This window comes from Acanthochromis polyacanthus, chromosome 1 (assembly GCF_021347895.1).
Source record: "Acanthochromis polyacanthus isolate Apoly-LR-REF ecotype Palm Island chromosome 1, KAUST_Apoly_ChrSc, whole genome shotgun sequence".
Classification (NCBI taxonomy): Eukaryota; Metazoa; Chordata; class Actinopteri; family Pomacentridae; genus Acanthochromis; species Acanthochromis polyacanthus.
Genome location: NC_067113.1, coordinates 68,595,799 through 68,605,879, shown reverse-complemented (window position 1 = coordinate 68,605,879; position 10,081 = coordinate 68,595,799).

Below are 10,081 nucleotides of genomic sequence, written 5' to 3'. Positions count from 1 at the left end.
TCAGTTACTGGATCCCACTCAACTCCAAGCCATTCTCCAACATCTTTATAAAGACATGGCATTGAAAAAAATTGCCAAATGAATGTTTGAGCTCTGCACCTGAACCAAGCACACAGGCACCCTGTGAATCATCACACAGGTTCAAAAATGTTACTGTATACAGTTTTCAAATCAGTCATATTGTTATATGAAAATATGACACTGTTCACGTACTTTTCCATCCATTATCTCTATTATATTTGAGGTACAACATTTTGACCATTCAAACATAAAGAAAATTACATTCATGATCTCATAGCAGCTACACCTGTAAGGGTCTGGGATATGTTAGACAGGAAACAGTCCGTTTTTGTAATCACAGTGCTGGATATGGGAGAAATGGATAGATACAGATGTCTGAATGAATTTGACACAGGGCCAAATTATGAAGGCCAGATGGCTGAGTCAGAGCATCTCTGAAACAATAAATACTGGGGAGGTGCTCTCACACTGGTGACTACCTGCTGACAGGAACAAACCTTAAACTGGTGACAGAATGTTGGGGGATCTGTTGGAACTACCTCCAATTTTCCAGGGTTGAAGGCTCTGCCGCTTGTCTTGGTATCAGATTCCACAGAGCAGCTCTGTGCCTCAGAAGGCTGGAGCTTTTCTGGTGGCAAACTAAACACAAACAGGATATTAGCAGGTGGATTTTGTCAGTCTGACTGATTAAATCCAGCAAAACACCTTTGGGGAATTTAGAAGAGAAAGGTAGAGCAACACATTCCCTCCAAAGAGCAGCAGGAAAAAAAATGTTGAGGAGGACTGAGTCTGTCATCAAAATACAGGTGTACATATGAAGCATTAAAAACAGAAGATTTGAATCTCTATAATAAAAACTCTACTGACCCTTGTTGTTACTGTGGGACCTATGTTCTTATGTAGTAAACCTAAACTGCGCAGTGGGGTCAGTGGTTAGCGTTGCTGCCTCACAGCTAGAAGATCCCCAGTTCGCGTCCCGGTCTGGGATCTTTCTGCATGAAGTTTGCATGTTCTCCCTGTACATGTGTGGCTTTTCTCCAGTTTCCTCCCACAGTGCAAAACATGCTGAGGTTAATTAGTGATTCTAAATTGTCTGTAGGCGTGAATGTGAGTGTGATTGTGTGTCTCCATCCCTAAGATAGACTGGTGACCTGTCCAGGTGTCTCCTACCTTCACCCTCAGTCAGCTGAGATCGACTCCAGCCCTCATGACCCTGATGAGGATAAAGCAGTGTATAGATAATGGATGGCTTTGTAGGAGCCACTACTGTACTTTTATGTTCATAATTAACTCATGTTTTGTGTTTGTATTTGTTCTTGTACGTGCTACACACCCTTCATATGCAATGAGTACTCAATCCTATAAGTTGATGGGCATGCTGCATAGTGGGTCTACTGTGGTGCTTATTTTGGTAAAAAAGCTGAATCAACAGTGAAATGAACTCGTTTCATTTATTTTGGAAACAAGGCTATAAGTATTACACACTGCACCTGCACTCTCCAGGTGGCAAAAAAAGTGGGATATTGGAAGAGTAGTGAAAAGACAAACTCAGTATTAGGTTTTGTTGCCACTTCACTGTTGTTAATTTTACACCAGTCCACATAGCCCGTGTTCCACTTGGAAGTAAAGCAATTACTGTAAGGTGATACAAAGTTACATCATTTGGCATTTCAGTGATATTGCACAGAGGCTTGCTAACTTCTGCTGTATTCTGTAGCTGTAAGTCCAGCTTTTAATATCACAGGCCATAGTCCATAACTGTGAGGATGGGGAGAATCCAGTCCTGTGAATTTATTATCTGAAAGTCCGCTGAAATTCATGCATTAAATTTTAAATTGAATTAATGAGTGGAACCTCTAAAACTTTTAATAGTCTATGCGATAAGAGAAATGGTGTCTTGGGACCTTCATTAAAGGAAGTTAAGAAATGGCTCTGGTGGGGACAGTCAGGCACCAGGGAGCTGATAAACTGGGTGCTGTCTCTGCTCTCATTTCATTTAGAGGCAGGTCAGCACACTGTTCCCCAAATATCACAACAACAGGCTGCGGATAATAGTTTGGGAACATTCATCTGGCAGGTGGATCCGATAAATGGTTAAAAAAGGTACATATAAAACATCAGAGGACATTTATTTATCACATAGCTTAACACTGTATTTTACATGTACAGTCATGGACGAAAGTATTGGCACCCCTGAAATTTTTCCAGAAAATAGACAATTTTCCCTACAAATTGTTGCAATTACAAATGTTTTTGGCGTAAATATGATTATTTCCTTGATGCGCATTGGAAAAAGACAAAAAAGCAGAAGAAAAAAGTCAAAATTGACAGAATTTTACACAAAACTCAAAAAATTAGTAACACTGTGTTGATTCTACATGACATTAAAACAGCTGTGATCCATCAAGGCCTGGACTCCATAGACATTTGAAGGAGTCCTGTGGTATCAGGGACCAAGATGTTGGCAGCAAATCCAACAAATAGTGGAAGTTATGGGATGGACAGGACATCTGTTCCTGCACATCCCACAGATGCCTCTCTTCCCAAACCATTTCTGAACAACATCTGTAGTTAGCAGTGACAGCAGTGCAGCACAACCTCCTGCAGATACAAAGAAGGATCATCTGGGGCTCAGGTTAAATCCAAAGTTCCTCCCAAGCTCTTTGCTTGGCAGCTTTAATCCATTTGCATCAAATATCTGAATGATCTGTGACCTCAGTGACTCTGATCATGGTGTGATTGTTGGTGTCAGATGGGCTGCTTTGAGAATTTCTGAAACTGTTGATGTCCAGGTAATTTCCTGTCGAGTCTAGCATTCAGTGAGCAGCAGTTCTATGGATAGATCCACCTTGTTGTTGACAGAGGGCAGACTGATTGCAGCTGCCAGAAAGGCTAAACAGACTCAGACAACCACTCTTTACAAACTGTAAAGCATGGTTATCATTAATCTATCATGGATCATGACTAATCCATCAGAAATGAAGAAACCTCCTTGATATGAGGGGAAACCTCTATAAAGAACCTGAAGGAGAAATCCAGTTGCTTTTTGACTGAGGCTCATGGAACTACCTCGACCTCGGGTGCGTTTCACAATGCAGGTTTAGTGAAAACTCTGAGTCTGTTAACCCTGAAATGAGGGAAACTGAGTTTTCCGTTTCACAAAGGGAGTTAACTCAAACCAGAGAAAGAGGGGTAACTCTAGCCTGTTTTACAGAGAGAGGTAACTTAAAAAACTCTCAGTCAGTTACCGTAGTAACAGACAGAGGTGGGTAGAGTAGCCATAAAGTGTACTCAAATAAGAATAACATTACTTAAAAATAATATCACTCAAGTAGAAGTATAAAGTCGTCATAAAAAAATTTAGTCAAGTAAGAGTAAAAAAGTATTTTGTGAAAAGACTACTCAAGTACTGAGTAACTGTTTGATTGTAATGTCTGATTATTATTATTATTATTTTTTAGAAATTATGTGATCAGACAGACAAAAATGTAAAATAATGTGTCAATTCTGGTATTTCCAAATAATAAAATAAAAAATAGCAAAAATAAATAACATCTTTATAAAATGACAAGTTAAGGCACAAGAAACACAAATTTTCAAATCAGTGTTTCACAACATAAAGCTTTTAAACAAATACCTGTAGTAAGGTAACCTTTCTATGTTTGAACAGTGCAAGGTACTTCCAATGACAAGATATAGTCCTTGGGCCAGGACCCAAAATTTCAGATATTGGTACCACCCAAGGTGACCAATTCTTTTTGGTATTTTTAACTTGCTATATGTCTCTAGTTTGCATTTTGATATGATAGCCCTTGCAGACTCACAGCTAAATATATGTTATCACTCGTTTAATGGACATGACCCACGATGAAATGCATGGAGTCTGAGCCAAAAGTCCTATCAACACGACAGGACAATTTGATGGGATTTTTCTTCATTGCTAAAAATATGAAACGCCACATGCTACACATGACCCGTATAATAACTTTACAGCTCAGAACAATACTATAACAAACATGAGACTGAGAAAGATTTCCTTTCTATGGTAACAAGATTATCTGTAACAGGATGGGACAATAAAGTAGCGAAAATTTGACAAACAATTTCAAAGTTAAATTCTATTCAAGTTTTTAAAAAAAGACAAACCATGTCTTGTGATTTGTGGTCAGTGTGAGACAGCAGACTGTAATTTCCAGTTAAACATACAAAATGCCTTTTTAAATGGTGTCAAATCTGTCAAAATTGTGATGACAAGTTCAAAATATAACCCAATTATGACTGCTACCAGAATTCATCAAATGTCAAAAAACTATTGCAAAGACTATTTTTCCATTACAAAGCTGAATTTTCAAATGCTTTTGCAGTTTTTATTTTGATTACATTTTCATCAGTTCCATCCTGTTGTGCTGTGCGGTAATTCTCTGAGAACAGTACAGAGTTATAAAATACAGGTAGGAGTCATTTCTTACACGTACAAGCATCGTATAAAATAAAGGCAGTCATTCAAGTTAATTCAAAGTTAATCCTAGTAAAGGAAAGGATATTACCACAGTTAACTGATCTAATTCAGCTTAATTAACCTTAATTAGAACTGTAAAAGGCAACTTGCATAACTAGACATTTCAGCATTTTCTTCAAAGGACCTGAAAACAAACGTACATCTACTGACCAATAACTCTTTCGCATTCATTTGGGTCTGATGTTTAATTATTATAATAGATTATATGTACAATATATTTCACACAGGACTGGACAGTGGAGTAAGTGGTTCGCACTTTCGCCTTGCAGCAAGAAGATCCCCAGTTCAAATCCCGGCCTGGGCCTGGGATTTTTCTGCATGGAGTTTGCATGTTCTCCCTGTGCATGTGTGGCTTTTCTCCGGGTACTCCGACTTCCTCCCACAGTCCAAAAATATGCTGAGGTTAATTGATTACTGTAAATACTTACTGTAATAATTACTGTAGAGAATGGATGGATTTCTCACAGTTTTATTTGATTATTGAGTTATATTAAATGTGACCTTTGCATACTCCAAGATTTAACCCGCTGAAACCATCCATCTATCCATCCATTCTCTGTACACTGCTTTATCCTCACTAGGGTCATGGGGGCTGCTGGAGTCTATCCCAGCTGACTCGGGTGAAGGCAGGGGACACCCTGGACAGGTCACCAGTCTGTCACAGGGCTACATATACAGACAAACAATCACACTCACATTCACACCTATGGACAATTTAGAGTAACCAATTAACCTCAGCATGTTTTTGGACTGTGGGAGGAAGCCGGAGTACCCGGAGAAAACCCACACATGCTCAGGAAGAACATGCAAACTCCATGCAGAAAGATCCTAGGCTGGGATTTGAACCGGGGATCTTCTTGCTACAAGGCGAAAATGGTAACCACTACTCACTATGCAGCCCTCTGAAACCCATTGATGATACAAATGTAATTTCTTTTTCTTTTTAAACAGTTTTTAGCCTCTAATCAAGAAGACAATGAGACTTCATCATTGTTTGAATTTTTTAGGATTTTGTGAAAACATTACAAAATTGCAACAGCCGCTCTTAGTGTATGCAAATATTACAACTTAATTTTTAACAAAATCCACAGATGATCAGGCATTGATGATTCAATAGTATCAACACAACAAAACACACACAACAGAAAAGCTGTAAGAAAATTATCTTAATACAACTTAATTTTATTGAACTTGCAAAAGTAGAATTGTATTAAATCAGTCCTCCACGATAAGTTCATATTTACATATTGGAATTGCTTGAACATTATAATGATTTCTGGTGTCTGAGGACTCTTAACTGGTGGTTTTCATTCTCCTTTGTGTCTCCTTATGTGAAATTGAAGGTAGCATTTTTTTGAACTGTGAAGCACAAACGAGCATCACACTGCAGTTGATGTATGTACCTGTTAATATACTGTTAATCCTAGACTAAATTAACTGGGTAAACCTTTAAACTTAACCCCATAGGCTATGGTATACAGTACAGATGCTGTATATTATGATATAGATGGTACAACTGATGAATTTACTCCTGACCCAGTGTATGGGGCCGTCAGTGTAAATAAGCAGCATCCATGAAATCCCAGTGTTGCATTTTTGCACCATAGAAAGAAATCCCTAAAAATCACAAGTAGAGTTGAAGACAAAATTATTAGGCTCGTCGTGAAATTTACGATTTTTTTTTTCAAAAAATTCTCAAGCACTGTTAAACAGATCAAGGAATTTTTAACACAGCTTTTCCAAATATCCTAGTTTTATTTTGGAGCTTACAATATTTTATTTTGCACACAGAAACAAGATTATTTAATAAAAGCCAAAAACTACCAGGGTCATTATTAGCCCCCTTGATGCTAACAGTCAGTTGTGTATCATTTTTGCTGGATAACAGCTTCCAGTCATCTGTTGAAGTTTGTAGCGAGTCTCTGACATCTCCTGAGGAATCCCAGCCCGTTCTTCTTTGGTAAACCTCTCAGAATCTTCCAGATCTGATGGTCTTCTGGCCTTGGTCTTCAGTTGACCCCACAGATTTTCAATGGGATCCCAGTCAGGTCTTTGTGCAGGCCAGTCAGTCACGTTCACTTTGGTCTTCTGGAGGTAGATCTTCACCAGGAGCAACGTAAGTTTTGGGTCGTTGTCATGTTGGAAGACCCAGACCCAGTTTAGCAGCTGACTGCTGGAGGTTTTCTTTCTAAATCTTCATAAATCCTTCTTTCTTCATGACTCCTTAAACCTTGACCCGATTCCCAGTTCCAGACGCACTGAAGCATCCAACAGCATGATACTGCCACCACCGTGTTTAACTGTGGGGACAGTGTTCTTTGGGTTCTACGCCTCTCCCTTCTTTCTCCAAACAGAAGCAGCGTCTCCACGACCAAAGAGCTCTAGTTTGGTCTCATCTGAAAGACACGCTTCCAGTCTTCATAATCTTTCTCCAGGTTGTCCTCAGCAGACTTCAGTCTGGTTTGAAGGTTTCTCTTCCGTGGAAGTGGAGGGTTCGGGTTCAGTCCATTTCCGTGCTAGGCTCTAGTGACGTCTTCTTTGACGCAACAATTCCTGACTTCTCTAAGTCATTAACCAGTGTTTTGATGGTTGTTCTAGCATCTTTAGACACATCTCTCACAGGTTTTCTTTCCAGAGTCTTTGAAATCTTTGGCTTCCTCCCTCTGCCAGACTTGTTCTGTGCTGTGTGGCTCTCTCTGAATTTCTTGATGAGACTTCTCACTCCTCTTCTTGACACTTGGAAATGCTGTGATAACTTTGTAGACCCTTTTCCTGCTTTGTAAGCATCAATAATTCTTTTTCTCTGTTTGTTTTTGGCATGATGCTTTCTCAAGTAATAGCTCAAATCCTTAAGTTTTTATACTGTGCGTAAAGTGTAGGACAACCCCAGTTTTAACTTGATTGATTGATTGATTGATTGATTGATTACAAGCTGTGAGCATTACAAAGTTAAAACACATGATTGCAGAACAGTGGTTTGTGGTTTGGCTTGCTAAAAAGGTAAATTCTTAAGAGGGCTCATAATTTTGACCCTGGTGGTTTTTGGTTTTTGTTGAATAATTTTGCTTCTGTTTGCAAAATAAAATAAAGTAAGCTTCTAAAATAACACTAAGATGTTTGGGAAAGCTGAGATAGAAATTTCTTGATGCGTTTTACAGCACTTGGGAATTAAAAAAAAAACTTGAATTTCATGGCGTGGCTAATAATTTTGTCATAAACTGTATTATACTTTTAAAAAATATTTTGAGTTGTTTATCACTAAAAATCTGTATCTGTATTTCTATATGTAGAAAAAAACATTACAGATCAAATACTTGTCTGGAAAATTGTTGAAATTGTTTCTTAAGAGAGAGCTGGGGGCGTCAGTGAAAGACATGTTTGAACTTGGAATGTGGTATGTCTCACAGTATTCATATTTTCCTAAAATACATTCCAAAAATGTTGCAATTTTGCAGTTCAGAGTGTGGGATGCTGGGATATGCAGTGTTTGTCTGCATTCAGGCAGAAATAGGTACAGCTGAACAGCCTTAAAAAAATGTTGTAATGTTGCAGCTGGGGGCCTCATAGAGTTAAATGGACTGCAATACAGCGGTTATGGTGAATGTGAAAGTTTCACAAAAAAGTGATTAAGCTGCCAGTGTGGAAAGGCTATCACATCTTAATGTACTTATATTGACTCAATGTACATTTTAGTACCACTTTGGCTTGATCACCTGAGGTGGTACCAATATCTGGTCTGGCCCATGGACACATATGCTGTATTTCACTTCCCTCCAAATGGGACAGGCTCAGTAAATAGAAAATAACACTACAACTTGGGGTGAACCAGTATATCCGAATATTTGGTCACGGGATTCCCTTGGGCATCTCTTTGACAAAAATAAAGCACATATAATGTGGTTAAAAAAAAAAAAAAAAAGTAACGAGTCGAGAGTAGCCCAGTGTAATGGAGTAAGAGTAGCGTTTCTTCTTCACAAATCCACTCAAGTAAAAGTAAAAAGTATGGCAGAGAGAAACTACTCTCAGAAGTACTTTTTTTTTTTTAAAGTTACTCAAGTAAATGCAACAGAGCAAATGTAACTTGTTACTACCCACCTCTGGTAACAGACTATGAATCTAACCTGTGGGAACCAGGTTTTTCCTCAATGAACCTCGAGTTTCTCTCTGTCTCCGCCCTCTTTCAGTCACACACACTATTTTATTTCTTCATTCATTCATTCATTCATTCATTCATTCAGTCAGTCAGTCAGTCAGTCAGTCAGTCAGTCAGTCAGTCAGTCAGTCAGTCAGTAGCCCAGTTCTGTCGTCTGTCAAAATGGCATGTCCTTTCATTAACGATCCAGTGGATGAAGGAGTAGCATCACTGTGCAGAGAACTATATATTTGTCGGGAGATTGTTTTCAGACCAAGCATAAATGTTCTCGCATTTCCAGATAATTATCTTTTTGAACGATACCGTTTCACGTCACAATCCATAATCTACATAAACAACCTAATCCGTCCTTACATTTACATTACCAGCCGTAGTCATGCTCTCACATCCAGCAGATATTGTGTGTTGCGCTGCGGTTCTTTGCAAATGAAAGTTTTTATATAATGTCGGAGATGCAGAGCACTTCAGGAAGACAACTGTATGCAGGACGGTCAGAAAAGTGTTCCTGAACCTGAAACGACTTTTACTCATCATTGTGGTTTTCCTGGACACAAACCTGTCAGAGCATCAAGGGGGATTCCACAGGATTGCAGGTGAATGATGTAGAGATCTGTTAAATTCATTTTAAATCATATTCTGTTAATGACATTGTGCTGCAACCTCAGACTGGGATTAGTCATTTGAATTTCTTTTAGGATTTCCCAGTGTGATTGGCTGCATAGATGCACATACTTCCCCATCACAGCTCCCTCACACCATGAATAGGAAGTCCATTCACAGCATAAATGTGCAGGTAGGCTACAGGTAGACTGACTACTGTTTCTAAATGTTAAAGACTGCATCATAGTTCAACATCTGTCATTCTCTGCACTGTCCAAATCATATGTGATGCTGCATACATCATTTCTAATGTGGAGGCCATGTGGCCTGGATCTGTTCATGACTCCAGGATTTATGGAGAGTCTAACCTGAGCAACAGACTGCAGCGTGGTCTCAGATGAGCTCCCTCCAGGGATTCCTTCAGCCATTGACCTTAAGAAGTTCTGGCTTAGGGCCAGCTCCTCTGCCTCCGTTAGAGGTGGCTGTGCTGGGCCACCACTCGTTTTATCGGCATCTGCTTTCTTTCTGTTGGCTGGGCAGAAGTCTGTGTTAGTTTAAATAGGCTTAATTATTTAACAGGACATGATATGGATGCAGACATTTAGGCTATGTGTGGATAAAACAACTGCACAGTCAAACAGCCACTTAATATTTAGGCTACTTTACAATGTAAAACATGATCAACATTAAGTACCTCCGTGAGATAATGCCGAGGTCTGACCTGTTTGAACAATGTTTTTATATTTCATCTTAAGCTGCTGCCCCGTGCGCTTCTCCCCCACGGAATT